Consider the following 17873-nt stretch of genomic DNA (forward strand, 5'->3'; position numbering starts at 1 on the left):
GGCTAGTTTCTGACCTTTATTTTGTCTCTTCCATCTCGATTCTGATCCATAGTTTGCCTCTTTCTGCTTTTTGATCACCTTTAGGTTGCCTCTTTCAGCACATTGCTGATGTATATTCTGCCTCTATCTTCATGTTTTACACCTTTATCTTGCCCGTTTTTGCTCATTGCTGACCTTTTTTTCTGCCTCATTCTTCTTGTTTCTGACCTTTATTCAGGCTCTTTCTGCCTGTTCATCACCTTTTGGCTCTTTTTGAGCAATGTTGACCTTTATTCTGCCTCTTTCTGCTCATGTCTCACCTTTATTGTGCCTCTTGCTGTTCTTTCTGACGTCTATTCTGCCTCTTTCCGCTCATTTCTGACCTCTAGTTTGCCTTTCTGCTTGTTACTGACATATATTCTGACTTTTTCTGGTCATTTGTAAACTTTATTCTGCCTCTTTCTGCTCGTTTCTTACCTCTATTTTGCCTTTCTGCTTATTGCTGACATTTATTCTGCCTCTTTCTGCTCGTTTCTCACCATTATTTTGCCTTCTGCTGCTCTTTTCCTTGTGACCATGTGGGGAGCCTCAAGGCCCCTGTGGTCTCTGCAGACTCCCCGACTCCTGTAGGATCCAGCATTGCTGCTGCATGGAGGGAGCTGCTGAAAGACGGATCCCTCTGTGCAGGAGCAATCCTTTCATTTGTTTCCTTGCTTGACAGCAGGCAGGGAAACAGAAGAAACCTACACTTCCAGCAAGTGAGAGCATTGTGTCAGGGGAATCCGTCAAGGGAGGGAGTGCATTTCCCATGTTAATTCTCAGTGATATGACTATAGGCTGAACCGCTGACCGGAAATGAACCACATTTGGTAGAAAGGTAGATCTTGGTTTAGAAAGCAACCTATTTGTAATTTGGTATAAATCCATTCTGTTGTTTTTGAGATTTTAAAGAAAAAAGACATTTGCATATCTAGAGGTGCAAATCCTCTTGATCTCGGTCTCAGTGGATTATATATTTTATAAATGAAGGGAATAGGGTGCACCGGGGCCCCCTCCCCATGGCCAATCTTGACCCCAAGGTCCACCACCTCCCCAAGTCAGGCCGATTAAAAAAAATAAAACAGGGGACAGCAAGGCTCCTATATGGACCGGGGACTATCATTCTCCTCAAGGTCACACACTCAAACAACACAGAGGGGGACATGCGCCCCCTCTCCTGGGCCATTTACGGCCCCAGGGACCACCCCTTCTCCTGAGGTTTTTACATGTTTTATGAAGGGGCTATGCGGCTCTGCTCCTGGGCCATTCTCGGTCCCGGAGACCACCACCTCTCAGGGGCAGGCCCTTAAAAACAAAAGGAGTGGGCAGCACAGCCCACTCCTCTAGCCATCAATGGCTCTGGGGCCCTGGGGACTGCCAGCTCCCTATGTCCTGGGGTGCCCACCCTGGGGATTTCACTGATGACATCAGTGATGTCATTGACCATGTCATGAGTGATGTAATATATGAGGTCATAAGCAGTGCATTGTGAGGGCAAGCTGTGCATTGCAATGGCATAAGTTATAGTAAGCTCAGGTAACTATAGCTGCTGAATTTCACTGGTTTTGTTTGAGTGAAATCTGAGACTAACTATAACATCCCTGTAATTGTGAAAAAAAAATATATATAATATAAATTGTATATATATATAATGTATATATGCATAATGTAACTGTAGGAGAGTAGGATATGCTTCATATGGGTACCCCCACTTTTTGCTGGTGTTTCACTGTTTTTCTACCTTAGTCTGGCTGTAGCCCTGCTCATCAGGACCCCAGCCTAGCTGCTTCCTCTCTAAAATGGTTTCCATGTACATTAGGTACATCTCTAATTGGATTCTGGAGTGCCTTATAAGTCCCTAGTATATGCATACTATGTACCCAGGGCATAGGTACCTCAGAGGCCTACCGGGGGCTGAAGCATGTATTATGCCACCCCTGAAAGCACTCCAAAATGACACCACAGGTCTGCTACTGCAGCCTGGGTAAGGTGGTGCATGCACCCCTTACTGTGGTATAGGCTACCTATATCACTACCATTGCACACACATATTAAACCTATAAGTCACTCCTTTGGCAGGCCTTAACAATCCTGAAGGCAGAGTGCTTGGTTTTTATATGAGAGGGTGCCCCTACATGAGCAGAGCCCCTCTGCAGCATTCGGAGTACCTCCTCTGATGCTGTTTGTGGTGCAGCCTGACCATATACTCTTAAGTGCATTATAACCTCAGGGTAAATGCTAACTTTGGACTGGCTGCACGGAAACATGTCGTGTTTGGTGTCAAACACTTTGGAATACTACCCCCCGCCAGTTCTGGTGGGGGGGGGGGGTAGCATTCCACCCTTCTAGAGGGAGAGACATGTTCACACTGGTCTACCCGGTAAAGACTTTCTAAAGCCCTGGCATCATAAAATGGATGCTACTGCCACAGACACGGGTCTGGCCTCCTGCTGCTGACCGAAACTCCAGCAGGGGAGGCCTGGACAATAGGTTTCCTGTCCCAGGGAGGTGTAACAACCTCCCCAGACAGGCAGATGTGTATTGGGTCTGGGCGGGACAACTCTCTGGTTCTTTGAAGTCCTGCACTGGGGGCACACTTGGTGTCCCTGTGCATAGTCCAGTTCAAACCGGCTGCAGGGGCTACCTGCCCCTTCTCTGGCGTGAACCTGGACAAAGGAAATGGGTGTAACCACCCCTCTTTCTAAACCCTCCCATAGGTGGGTTCCCAGAGTATGTCCAACCCCCTTAGTCTTAGTATAAGTATAGGAACCCAGTCCTTGAGACTTTGATTACCCTGGACAAAACTCTGCAACATATATCCTGGACCTTTGACTTGCTATTTTCACTAGAAGACAGAAGAAATCTCCCTTGGGGTCAAGGAGTGACTCCCCTGCTTGGCAGGCACCAAAGAAGCAACTGTCTGGTCTGCAACTCTGAAGCTCCCGCCGGATGCCGAAGTCTTTGCATCGCCAGAGGTGGATTTCCAAACTTCCCTGAGGCTACCCTGAGTCCACAGCAAAGCTGAGGCCCATGGCTATCGTGGGTGATGTGGAACCATGACCCCTGGACACGTGAACTTTTGCCGGTACATCATCTTCCTGGTCTTCCTCGAAGTTGTGCTTTGGGCTCCGAGTAGCCCCAGCCTTGGGCATCTACAGCACCGAAGATCTCTGGCCTCCACTCCACGAGTGACCTGTGGGCCAGTTTCCAGTGCAACTGCTCAAGGCTCCATCGCATTCGTTAGCCCGTTTGCTAGTGGGTCTCCACAAAGGCAACTCCTCTTCTGCTTGGGCTTTCCTGGTTGCTCCAGATGTGTCCTGACTTACCCTCGCTGGGTGAGTCCCCCAGACCTTGCTGGTCTGCACCGACGTCTTTCTGCTATTTCCACTTGACTTGCCATTGCCAAGGCTTGTTGGGTCCATTCTGGTCGCCGACACAGCAGCACTCGACAGACTTTGTGGGACAGCTCGAATCCAGCTCCTGGTTGTTGTCGATGCCTCCTGGACCTCGTGGCTGAAGAGTCAAGACACCCATCAACTCACCTGAAGCTCCCGACATCTGTGGGCATTGGACTATCGTGCCACTGGTCACTGGTAAGTGACCCAGACTCTGTCCCCTCTGCTTTCAGGTTCCTTCCATCCTCGATCCAGGCTTGGACACTTCTCTTCACGGCAGCAGCACTTCTTTGCCAGCTTCCATTGAAAACAGCACCGCGACCCGACACCAAAAGACACCTATGCACCAGGCTTCCCTGGGTGAGGTAACTCGAGTACTCTGGTGCTCCCGTAGGTGTTGGCCCTAGACACCTCTAAGTCCAAAAGGGTTTGCTTGTAGTCATCCTCTAAGTGTCCTTAAACTCTTAATTTCCAACCGCAACTTTCCCCATAGAAGTTAACGGCAATTTGCTGCTGTGTTCTCACACTGCACGTGTCCCCCGTGGGTCCCCTGTGTCACTACCTTGGGTGCTTCCTTGTGGTCCAAGCACTTCTACAGGCTCTAGGCCTTGTGTCTAGTTCAGTCGTGGTTCTTATATCACTTTATTGGTATATGGTTTGGTACGCCCCTAGGGCCCAAACGTGTATTGGTGCTTTTACTGTTGAACACTGACTTGCAACTTAAGTACTTCGAACTCCAGCCTCATAAAGAGACTAGAGGGGTGTGTTTTATCTTAAATACATATATTTTGACTATATACCTGGTGTGGTTGTCCTTTCATTTGGTCATTCAAGAGATTATAGACAGGTAAAACAAGCTGCTTTACATTCCTTCAAGACTTAGCCTGAAGGCTGCTCTCCATAGCTACCACTAGGATAGCTTTCAATAAAGGTTGTCTTTAACCTATCACCATAAGGGGTTGTTTGGACTGATACAGTGTGCCCACTATAACTAGTGGACAGCATATATCAGGCCAACTTCTCTTAGTAATGTATAGAAGTACATGTAATATGCATCACATAAGTTCACCTGTGAAGTAATGCTGCCTAAAAAAGTAACACATGATATCAAATACATTTTACAAAACCTCACTCACCTAGCCCTGCCACTTCTATGCCTAGCAGTTTCAGCAGATCGTGGTCCCAATCCAGGATGTCATCCCAGTGAAGCGTAATTTTCTCCTGGTTGTGGGAGACCCCTGTGCAGCAGTGCATGCAGTGCCAATCTCTCCCCTTCTGAAGTTATCGCTCTGCCATGCTGAAGGCCTTGCAGGGCCTGCACCTCGCTCCAGCATGAGTGGGAGGTGGTGCTGTACAAAAAAATAGTGCTGCCACCGCCACCTATTTAACATGTGGTGACATGTTACCACCTAGCCCTCACCCACAGGAGGTGCTGAACTCCATGGTGATACTGCCTGGTAGGGAAAAACTGGTCTGGGGTTTCTTGTGGGCCAATTTGGGATGGACTGTTCCCATGAGCTACTGGGTCAGTCCTGATTTTCATAAAGCAGGCCTTTGTCTAGACTGACATTGTGGGTGAAAAATTAAGGCGTGGAATGCGGCCCTGAGTGATTGCTAGTGGGTGAGATTAATGTAATCCTTCTATCCATTACCCTGTCGTTGTTACAGGTCACTCCCTAAGTGCAAAGTGTATGTCTAGATGTGGGTCCCATGTTCACCATGCCATAGGACTCAAGCTATACCAAACTGACGAGGCCCAAGCAGGGCAAAACGAGCCTCGGGGTGATTGCAGTCCCTTCCAGCAGATCAGGAAGGATAGACTTTTGCCATGAGCAGCAGGGACATTACTGATTTGCGTTAGGCTGGCGTGGTGGATAAAAAATGAGGGAGTGGAACACAGTCCTGACTGATTGCCAGTTACTGATATTATTCTATCCATCACCTCGTTGCCTACACAATGAAAGCACTGCACATAAATCTGCACCTGAACTGGGAACTGCAAAATAGTGAAAGGTGACTGTCTGTTTGAAGACACCAGCAACCTGGCATGCACTTCATAGGAGGGCAGAGATTCCTCTTCTTGGGCATGCTGTGAGTGACCTAGCTGCCCTACAGGAGATGCCAGAGTGGTCCCTGGGAGCCCTATTATTCCTTTCAAGGGGTGCCCTCAGAGGGCCACACTAGTTGTGCTCCACCAGTATATGGAGGAGAGCCAGTGGGCCCCTTCTGATGTATGCACCTCTGTGCCTACGGCTATAATACTATGTGGATGCTAAGGCAAAGGATTCCCTACTTTGCATGGGACTGTACTGCGGTGTAGACTGATGTTGCAGTTGCACCAGGGAAAATTTAGCTCTGGTGTGATCTGTATTACAGAAGGAGCTGAAGGCTGCACCTTAAGTAACTCCATAGTGATTTGGGAGACAAAACATCTGTTGTGGCCCTAGGTCATTTTCACTAATATGGCCACAAAAATGAAAAGCTGCAGAGCTGTCAGGTAACCATCTGTGACATCATGTGTCAGGTCTGACATTTTATGCAGCAATGGAACTAGGATTTAAATAGTGTATTGGCAAAGTATGAGCAGGCATAGAACATTATCAATAATTCAGAACTGCTTCAAATTCATATACGAAAAGATTGTGAAGAGAAATACGGTTTGCCCTTCCTATACAGCTGGCAAGTGGTTTACGTTATGAGTGATATCTGTCTGCAGCCAATCATGGCTCTTACCCAGCACTACTTCGCATGCTTGCTACCACACAATGTTGAAAGTGAAATTACAAGTAGCTGTTCCACTCATATATTAGCTAAAAAAACAAAGATTACTGTGTGAGTATTTAATGGAATTAAAACCATATATTTAGTCATTAAGACGTGCTATAAATAAACCTGCAGTAAAGAAGTTGTTTTAATTTATGAGGTTAAATAAACTAAAATAAATGCCAAAGGAAGGGGGGAGTTAGAGAAGAGGCCTAGTGGTGTTGATGGTGATTCACCACATTGAGCACAGATTGATGCACAATTATTTTACGTTTGGTTTGATATTAAACTGCAGTGATCTGTAGTGTATGATGACCAGTGGAGCTGGACGGGCCTTTTATTACACTGGGCATTTTTCCAGTGGGATGGAGCCCTTGGAGCCCGGTTTTCAAAGCTCAGGGCCACTCTTGTTACTTTTCCCAGCTTTTCAAGGTTAACTGCAGAAGGCATAGGGAGGCTTTATATAGAGAGAGAAAGAGAGCGAGAGAGGGCGAGGCAGATAGAAATCAGAGAAGGAGAAAAGAGAGAAAGAGAGTCGAGAAAGACAGAGGGAGAATAGATGGGTAGAAAGAGCGATAGCCCAAGGAGATGAAGGGAATGATGCTGGTTTTGAAGCATTTTTGCCAAGGCTGCTTGTGGTTCTGGAGCCGCTCAGTTTAGTGCTCTATAATCACTTCTAATCTGTATGTGAAGGTGAAAACTAATTTGTTAATCTGTGTTCATGTGTGGCAGTATATACATATAAAGAAGGGACATTTTATATATCCTTAACACAATCATTAGGTTATGGTGTATTCACATTGAACAAAATGTATTTCTAACATGGGCCTAACTTTGAAAAGGTCTCAGTTAACCAAAGCCATTATCACTATAAAATATAATGTTGATTTAAATGTACTTTTACGTTTTTCTTTTCTTTGCAGGTGACTGTCGAACAATCTATGTTGCTAGGAGTGTAGCTCTTTGGTTTGTGTTAGGAATGTTAGCTTAGAAAAATAATTGGATACTTGTTATGATTTACTCTGTGTGTTGGAATGGGAAAGATTCTGATGTACCAGGTGGACCAGACTGTTGATCTCACCAAGGCCCTGCATTTGTGATCGTCTTTGATTGGTGATGTGAATGAGGGGAGGGGAGTCTACCTGATCCCAGAAGGCGAAGCAACTTGATTGGCCCCATAAGTAGGGCTTTGAGGGGAGGAAGTTGCAGAAGGATTTTTTGTGATTTAATTGTTTGTCTCTTAGAATAGTTAGCAGATCCTGTCCTGACTAAGCCACCAGAAGATCTTCCCCAACTCTGCTGATTTTAACTATATTGAGGCTAGGGGTGGGCGGAATTTGCGGAATTAACCTTCGCAAATTATCGCGAGAATGTTTAAAATTATCGCAAACAAGCAGAAATATCGCGAAGATGCGGAAGTTTTTTTCCGGCATGTTCGCGAGATTTTCTGCATGGTTGCGGGTCGCCAACTTACCCATGTGGTTGCTTGCGGGCGCGGCCATCTTGTTTTGAGTTGTTCTCGCGGTGCATGATCGCGAGAAGAAAGACGTGATCGCGCGACGCATGACGTCACTGCGGGCGCGAACTGTCGCGAGACAGCGCAAATGGCTAAAAACAATACAACATCTCATGGAGAACGCGACCGGATCAAGAAAACTTGTCGGCGAACGCAGGGATTCAGGTAAGGCGATCGCGCGCGCGCGAGAATGTATCATTTTACAGCGCGAGCAAGAAACAAATTATCGCCAAGCTGCGGAAACCGGAATTTTTGACATTTTCGCGCTCTCCGCGGAACGCAAAAATGTCAAATTATCGCAATTTCCGCGAACGGAACGAAATTTTTGCCCAGGCCTAATTGAGGCCCTATTTCACAAAGGGCCTCCGAACTCGTGCTGGAGTCCCCACAGTTGTGGGGAAGTCTCTGCACTCAGGGTGTAATCTCTGCAATGAGAATTCTCAGTGCGGATATTCCATCCCAAGGGCTATGCCTCCCCCACGACTGCTGCTGCCTCTGCCATGAGTGTGTAGGCCCTATATGAATGAGGACCTTTAATCTTAAGCCTGTCTCTTGAACATTTGTGGTTTCGTTTCATGAACTATAAGTTCATCAATTTGACTGACACCCTTCCCTTAAAAGTTCCCCACTCGTTGATGCTTTGTTGAGATTAGGGTAGTTCCTTTATGGAACCTATACTGCTCTTATTCTACGTTTGGAATCCTGTAATTATTTGCATTGCCATCTACACAATTTATAAGCTCAGATTGAACAATCGTTTTGCTAAATACACATATTTGATAATTCCTTTATTGAATGACTAAAGCTTGCAACTTTGACTAATCTGCTAATAAAACATCAAGGTTTGAAAAGGATACTCTGTGTCATTCTTGCGGAGCCAAGTAGATTTCACTGTAATTTCACTCATGCTGACGTTAGCTATCACAATAAGATTTCAGTCGATATCTAAATGTCCATATGACAAGTGGTGCAGCTTTTTTGACGATTACACCAGACCCTCCAGACACACACTCTTTCTTTTTCACTTTATTTCTTCTTTCCCCTTGTGTCTCAGCTGAAATTAAAGCTAAGGGCCTTATTATGATCGTGTCGGTCTCAGAGTGGAGCCGTGATGCCGGGACCGCCAAAGCTATGAAAAACCATCCACCAGAGTACGATTTTTAAAGTCTCTGGAGGGCAGTTCATTGAGCGGCAAAGGCAATTCCTGCAGGGCATGGACTGTCAAGCCCATGCCCTGCAGGAACTGGGGGTGCATGCAGACGAGGGGGGTACAATATGTGCCACTAGGCATGCACCCCATGGTGCAGAGGCACAAGGGGGACACACTTTTCATAGCAGTAAGGAAACTCGTAATAGGCTTGGCAGGGCTGCAGTCGCCCCGCCAAGCATATTGTCGCCTCAGGACTGCTGAGCCACAGCTAGGGATCTCTGATCCCTGGAAGTTGCAGTGGTCCTAGGGTGGCCCGTCGTAATAGGGTGGTCGGAAGACCGCCACCGTCGTGCCCCAGCAAGTATGGCAGTCAGTGGACTGCAAGACTTGTAATGAGGCCATTAACTACATTAAAAGCAAGTGTAAGTGCCCCAAGATTTTCTTAGAAGCCCATTGCTGCCAAATTTAGGCGTTGCCTATTACCAAAACTGCCTAATCTCCATTCGATATGATACCTCTTTCACTTCTAAAACTCTACACTTCCTGTGTATCGCACTCTGGCTAGCTATTTGTCCTCCATTCTTACTCCCGTTGTCACTGTTTTCCTATCTTTTTTCTGCCTTCTTTCTTCCTTCACTGTCTGTCTCCGTTTTACTCTGCGGCAAAGTCTGATGAAAAATAGGTCCAGATATGAGCGCCTGTGCCCATCACCAGCTACCACAGGTAAATATAAAGCACTGGCTAACTTGCTAAACTCACTGGTGCATATTCTCAAAGACCAATCGCCGAGTTATCGGCACTTCATCGCAGCCAAAGTCGCGGTAAATTTATCGCCCCATTCACAAGCTAGTGCTAACAGCCCATATCACCAGTTTTCCGGCGATAGCAACCTCAAAAAATATTGCCATGTATGACCCCAGCAACTATCGATAATGAGATGCAGAGTAGGCGTTCCTGAGCAAAACAGCCGCAACAACACCACACCTCACCATTTTCAATGACCAGCCAGATCGGCGATAAGCAGCAGGAAATTAACACCTGCTCTGACCTGATGCAAAGTCGGACAACAACTGGCACCAGAAAAGGGAGGCCAGCCCAGAGCCACATCTGAAGACCAACAGATGCCATGGAGCCACTGATCATGCAGCTCCGACCCGCAAGAGGGCCACAACACCCACCGCCACCCACCCCTGGACCACCCCCCACCCCACCCGGACCAAGAGATGGCACAACAACATCACAAAATCATGAACAAAATCATTCGCCTGATGCAGCAGAGTCACAACAACGAACAGTCATGTGAGTACAGAAAAAGCAAAATAAATCATTCACCATTGAAAGTCCAAAGTAAATATCACAATCAAATTTCTCCCCAAACAACTATTTGGAAGAGTCGTGGCAGATCATCCCTGGACAATCTGTAAGTCACAGTCTGTAAGACAATATCCAAGATAAGAAGGTGTGTCAGGCACTCATCAAAGGACAGAGAGAGAGAAAGAGAGAGAGAGAGAGAGAGAGAGAGAGAGAGAGAGAGAGAGAGAGAGAGCGAGAGACTGAACAAGGAGCACAAGGATAATCGGGCCCTTGGCTCATACATGCCAACAGTTGCATGTGTTTCGCAATTGGTGCACAGTATATCTAAGGCCCGGCAACAATTTCAACGTGAAGGCGACATCACATTTCAGAAAAGAAAGCAGTAGTCAGACTAAAATTAGGCATGAAAGCTCCATTGTCTCAATACACAAGGCAGAAGGAAATCCAAACCTCTGACCTTGGCCTTCAATGCGCCCGGCATCCCCTGAGTGAGATACCATACCAGACTCCACCGACTCCCAAACCACAACCAGCGTTAATGAAAGACCAACATGTCCATACCATACACACACTTGTTCCTGCTCGAGCTACACCTGCATGGCATCCCCCCAACATATTGATTAAAAAGAAACATACAACCAAATGCTGAACACACATACGACTCATTGCTACGAGCTGTGGCATATCGTCCACAGAACTGCCGCCGGTCTGAGGAGTGCCGGTGGTACATTACCAACAAACGCAATGGCAGGCAATTCCAGGCACATGCACAACCCCTGTCATGTGGACCTGTACCGTGCAAGAACGCTGCATCTGTTGGGAGCTCTGCCAATGGCAGTTTTGTGAATGAGTGACCGTCTGAGTTTCCGGCTTGTGTACGTCACATGCGTCCAGCCCTGGTTCCACTGTCGATCATGCACACTCGAGTGGCCCATAGAGGTCTGTCTATCCAACACAACGGTAGATGAACTGGATTATGACTTTGTGTGTGCCCCCTGTTGGCCCACGAACAGGAATGCAACTGGGATACCCATGCATGGGAAGGCCTGATCTGTGGCGTATGTGCTGACATTAGTGGATGGCAGATTGCACAAGTCATCGTGTGCAGTGACCACATCGAGGTTCTCCCGTATTGGGCTGTGTTGCGGATTGGTGAAACGTCGTGGTCGGAGCACATCTGTCTGGACCAGTTAATGGTTTGGCTCTCCCTCGTGTTCCCTCAACTCGAGAACGACGTACTTCTAGAACTGATTGCCTATGAAGCTGTGCTCGCATTCATGGACAAGTAACTACCTTCCTGCAGCCACAACTGATTGACACCCAGAGCACAGGTCCCAACACCGTGTTGCCACTTGGAGGTATGGTCACACATCCCAGGACAACAGTGGACATGTCAGTATTCGCACAGACTCAGAATGCATGTGCATGCACCTACACATCTTGTCACACACCTGTGCAAGGTGGTGCAGCCCCATGGGCGGAGCTGCACAGCATCGTTAGGCAACGTTCCTAAATCTGACATACTGCTGGAGGGAGAACATGCACATGGCAATGTAGCACGACATGTGACCTTGTTGGTCCCTTTCACCTGCTCACTGTCAGCATAGCACACAGTGGGCGCAGTCCTGTGGTACAGCTCCATGCAGATCCCATGGGCTGTGAGTCGTGTCCCCGGACATGGGGCCATGAGCAGATGCCAAACATCACATGACTCGACCAGCAAGGCAAGGTGGGCTGAGACCGTTGCCATCCATAAGGATAAGTGTTTATTTTAGCCTCCCAATTTCTTGCACCTCGACACGTTCCCATTCTGCCTGTAAGTGTCTTAAGCATTAGACAGCCTGTTGTGGCCCATACTGACACTCACTTGCTAATAAAGTCTATGCAACTTCACCAGTGTACAACTGTGATGAGTATTGATTAGTATGACAAATCATGTGTCTCAATGAGCATTGGCTGTACACAGGGAGGGACAGACTGCCGCATTTACATTAGTGGCAAATCCCTATTGGCTACTCCACCTCTGTGAGCCAGACATTGTGTTTGGGATAGTTGCTGGTAGACCTGTGCTCTTACGTGTCTTCATCAATGTGAGTATGGTGCACAACTTTTTGCCATGTGGATCTATGTGATCCATCAAAACAGACTGTGTCCACACTGATGTGTGTGAGTAGGTCATGTGAAGAGATGTTCTGTAGCCACATGCGATGGGGGACACTACTTCAGGCGTGCGACCGATTTTGACATTTCTACACACAGCCCTATATAACACATGGACGTGGGGCTACGTTGGGGGGTTGCAAGATTGTTGTTCATGTACAATGAGGCCACAGCTAGTTCACACCTTCACAGTCATCTAATTGGCCATGTGGGTCAGGGTCAAACATGCAAATGTATGACATTTACCAGGGTGTACCTTTTTGTGCAATCAGTGTCCCTATATTCATCCATACTTACGTGAGTGAACATAGACATGACACATCTGTGTGATTTGACATGTTTTATTCACATTCTGGGGAGTGTCGGGCTGGAGGGGTACATGGCCAGTTCAAGCCCACATAACGTGTTTGCCCAGTGGTGGACCAACCAGGCCTTGGGGGAATGCAAGGTTAATCTGAGGAAGAAGAGTTCAGTCCACAGCTGGATTGCTGTGTCATTGGTACCAGAGCATATATGGCAGTCTATGTCGGGGTCCAGGTGAATGTTGCAGAGTGTTCCGGGGGACAGTGGGAGGTGTTGTTTCAGGGCATGATGCATAGGGCTGAACCAGGCAGGGACAGGCCATGTGGAGGGTACGGATGCTACTGCCTCCTTCCTCACACAGTCATTACCCTCCACATATTACTCCTCTGAGACGTCTTCTGTGTCTAGTGTGTCAGGTGTGTGTGGTGGTGTTATAGCTGCATCGCCATGGGGCACTGACACATCAGGGTGCGAAGGTGATAAGGCTGCATCACTGTGTGCCAATGACACATCAGGGGGCGGAGATGTGTGTGTCGAAGTTCCAGCAGCAGTTATCTGGGACAGGCTCTGTGGCAGCAATGACAAGATGAGGATCTGGAAGGCATGGAAGATCCCAGCTACATCTTGCTGGTGTTCAGCCCTGGCAGCCCTACTTCCAGCCTGCAACGTCTCTATGGTCTCCATGGTCTCCATTGTCCTCCGCATCTGTGCCAACTCTGTGCTGTCATAGCTGGAGCCTGTATGACTAGATAGTTCTTGTATCCAAGAAATGGCCCCAGCGTGGTCAGCCAAGGATTGTTGGTAAGCATGGTGCGGACAGTGTGTGTCCGTTAGGGACTGTAGGTGGTCCCTGACGTATGGCATCGAGTTTGGCTGCCATGAGGTCGAACCCCACCCGCAGCTGATCAGCCATCTTCTTCTGGCACCCTAACACACAGCATTGGAATTTCATGTGTTGGTCGTGGGAGTACTGGGAGCCAGCTGTGGTGGTGTGTGCTTCCTGCAGTGTGGTCTGTGCAGGAGGTGGGGTCACTGTGATGCAGCTGGGCTGCCCTGCTCCTGGGGGTGGTGTGCGGAGGCTGTCTATGAGACATTGCAGGGTTTCTGGGCAAATGTGCAGGGTGTCCTCTTCATCATCACTGTAGAGATGTGTGGTCTGCTCTGCAGGAGGGGTTGATTGTCCCTCCTCAATGTAACGGGGAGATGCTGGTTAACTGTGTGTTCCATGTATGTTCACGCATTGGAGATGTTTACATTCAGACTGCATGACAGTGTACATTTTGGCTATTTTGGTGAAGCTGGCTATTTGGTGGGAGACAGTGGACATTTTGACTCCATGACGGATGTGAGGTTGTACGCGTACATTATCATCTCACAATGTCATTCAATGCCAGATGTGATTGGCCCGTTACTATGCGCGAGCGACACCAGTTGTGTCCTCTGTCCTGTGGTGTAAGGGTTGCACTTTGTACGACATTGTCGTCAATGTTGATGTACTGTGATTGCTCTGTGTGTGCTGCATTGTTGGCAAGTCTTCCCTGCAGCTCTGATTTGGCGGCCCCTTATCCCTTTGAGTCGGTGTGCCCTTGACTTTTGTGCTTTTCGGGTGCTGGGATGTTTGCGACTTGGGTCATTTGTGCTCTTGGACGGTTTTTGTACTCATGTGCATTGTTTGTCTGCAGATGTGTTTTTGACGTCATGGGTTGTAGATGCACGTGGATGAGTCAAAGTGTAACCCGCTCCTTAACGAATGTGGTCCACACTCAGCCACCTCAAAGTCATCTCATGCACCATGGTATGTGTTTTCTCTGCAGCCATGCTATCTGTCATGCAGTGTCACTTGCATTGTCAGTGTGTCTCACAGAGCCACTGTTTTTCTGGACTCAGCACATGTACATGGGTAGGTTGGGACATTGGTGATATGGAGGGGGGGCCATTTGTGCTCATAGTGGACGGGGGACTACTTGGTGGTTCTATGTGTGCTGCAGTGTGCCAAGAGTATCAGGAACATGTTCCACACTCGTTGTGGGTGTGCAGTGTGCTGCACATGATTGTGCATGTGTGCCATTGTGCCCATCTCCCTCTGTTCCCCCAGTCCCTGGTCGTTACTCACCCTGCTGCTGTTGGGTCAGGTCATATCGAGCTTTTTCCAGACCCCTAACTCCTGCCACCGTCTCCACACTGATGACTGAGGCCACCATTTCCTCCAGCTCATCCAGCTCCTGCTCTGGCGCAGGACTCCCACCTCCAGTTGCCTTTACTGCCTTCCTGTTGGCAGTGGGTTTCTCCTTGGTATGAATTTGCACTTCATGCCAGCGCCTCTTGACCTCCTACATTGCCCTACTCGACACTCCAAATGCATTCACGTTGGTGACGATGGACAGCCATATTTCCGTTTGTGTTGCCAATGACGCAGTGGAGGTGACGTACAGTTGTTGGTAATGTTCTATCACCTCCGTGATGATGATCCGGTCTTCCTGCGGACTGTACCCCATCTTCCTCTTCCTCTTCTCCTTGCCCTTCCCCGACCCCGGGGTTCCTGGCTGGTCCTCCGTGGGGCTTGTGGGGTTTGGGTTTTCCTCTGCACTCGGTCCGGGTGCATCCATTGGTCTACGCAGTTTGATTTGTTTTTGGTGTGTCTTTTTTTTTTTTTGCTTATATGGTGCATTTTCCTGCATGAAGTGTTGGAATTGCAGGCCTGTGGCTGGTTGTCGCAGATTTTTGTATCGCAATTTGGGGCATCGCAAGTTTTTTCGCGTTGGTATTTTGCATTTTTGCGGAGTTGTGTTGCTTTTAGCGTGGTCATTTGACGCGTTGTCGTGGGACGATCGCTTGGTACCGCCGGCTTGGGAATACCATGTTAAGACAGTTATTTTCCCGCGATAGACTATGATGTGAAGAGTTGCGTTAAGCTAATTTTGCGATGGTTATTACAAGCTGTTGAGAATATCCTCAGTGTTTTCTTAGCGTAGTTTACAAAGCGTGAGTCTGGTAAATGAGGGCTGTCCCAGACCTCAAATCAATTACATTTGACCATGTGTTCGAGCCCTACATGTTCACGTGCATGTTGAAAAAAATAATACAACGCTAATTTCTCTAAAATGTCTATTTCTTTTTCACCGAGTGACAGCAATGCTGCTATCAGCTGGAATCCGTTTTTTAAATGCCCTCCTTAGTAATCAGTCCTGACAAACCACTGATGACTACATGGAGTTTCTGTTAAATATTTAGTACTTTCTTTGCGGATGAAGTCAGAATTCTGTTCCCCATCTTGCCAGGAGAAGTCTGGATTGCATGATGCTTAATAGCGATGCGGAATCCATTAGTGTGTCTGCGCATTAGGAAATCATGACTGCTGTGCTGTGACAAGAGGTTAATGCTGCACAGAGCACTTCACCTTCCATCGGCAGCCCGGAGTTGAGCTTTTCGGCAATTCATATTGTTTGGTTTTAAAAGGCTTTTCGGAATATACAGATGCAAATAAAAAAAAATGTACTTCCATAGGGTGATATTATTTGCTTTTTAAACGTTGGTGCATAATAAGTGAGGATGGAGGTGGAATCCACTTCAAATGATAGTGGTTAGTTAGTGATATAAAAAATAATGCAGGTATTTCATAATCATGCCACGATTCATTACTATACAATCAGAAAACGTTAATTTTTTTCGTCATCGAATATTTTATTGAATAGTTTCTTATGCAGTTTAAATTCATCAAGTCATAAACCCCATTTACCCAAACATCTCCTCAATTATAAGGCTACAGCCCTTAAAAAATGAGCAACCTTCAAAAAAGTATCTTGAACACCAGCCAATAGAAAGACAAATAAACAGTTAGCTTTATAATCATAAATCAAATGCTACAAGTCTGTTATATTTCCACATCATTTCGGTAAATATTGGATAACCAAATGAAAAGCAGCCCGGGCAAAAATACTCAAACTAGCCTCACTCTGTTTCATTTCTCGTACAATCTCTTTCTTTCCATCCTTCCATTTCTCTCCTCTCTGTTCTTTCTCTCTGATCGCTTTCTTGCTACCTTTCCCATCTCTCCCTCTCTTTAAGATCCCCTTGAAGCTGTCCATGCCTGCTGCAATTAACCTCGATTTATTGGTTGAAGTGACAGAGGCACCAGGGACAGCCCTGGGCATTCAACACCGGCCTCAAATGGCTCCAACCTACTGGGAAATGCTCAGTGGAATAAAAGGCCTGTGAGGCTCTTTAGATAATTAAAATTGGTAGGTGGCTCTCAAAAGTTATGACACGCTGTTCTTATTTTGGCTTGTGCGAGAGCTAACTCCAGTGTTTTAGTTGAGCCAGTGGTTCCTGATGCTCAGCACCAGCTAAATCAGTAACACCAGCACTTTGCATGAGCACCAGTTAAGGACACCTTCATTTATGGAGATATTCAGTGATTTGCCCAGAATCACAGGATGTTGACCTGACCCCGAGACTTGAGCCAGGTTCTCCAGCTCCGAAGTCTGCAGCTCTGGCCATTATGCCACACCCTCACCCCATTTTTATGGTAAGCAGTTGTTTCTGTTTTAGGTGGTTTTAACAGGAGAACAGGGCTGGTGCAAACTGCGTCCTGACAAGAGGCCCAACACCTATTGTTTTTACAAATTAACCACTGGCTAACTTTTGTTAAATCTTCCGACCTCGAGTTTACTAAAGGGCCTGATTTATATCTGGAAGTATGTATACTCCGTCACAATAGCAAAGGAGTATACATAGCACCAAGACTGTGGTCCACTCACCACATTTAAAAGCGGACAGAGCTTAGGTTTAATCAAGGAGGAGAGCTGCTATGATTAAACCCCTAACATTGCCCTCACAGAGTAAGGGCTGTCGGAGGCCGACCTCTCATTCTGCCCACCTGATTTGGATGGGTGGAATTAGAGGTCAGTTTCCACTGCCCGCCACTGCTGTAAAACCCTGGAGGCAAGGGGCAGTGAGAACTGATACATGCTCCCCTCGCTTCCCATTTGGGGATTTTCGTTTTGAAAAAAAAGAAAGTTTGGTGTATGACTCCATCATGTTGACAGAGCTGTGCAGCAAACTTCAAAAGGCATTGACAGGAACCCTTGTGACAGTGGTTCCGGACAATGTTTTAGAAATGACCACCAGCTTGGAGGCCTGTTCTAAATTTGGGAACCATCACCTCTGCCTGGGAGACTGAATCATTTACTCCATCTACATGGCAGAGAAACAGGCTGCCCGGCAAAATATAAACCAGGCCCTGGGATTCTCCAAG

Source organism: Triturus cristatus, chromosome 10 (genome assembly GCF_964204655.1).
Source record: "Triturus cristatus chromosome 10, aTriCri1.1, whole genome shotgun sequence".
NCBI lineage: Eukaryota > Metazoa > Chordata > Amphibia > Caudata > Salamandridae > Triturus > Triturus cristatus.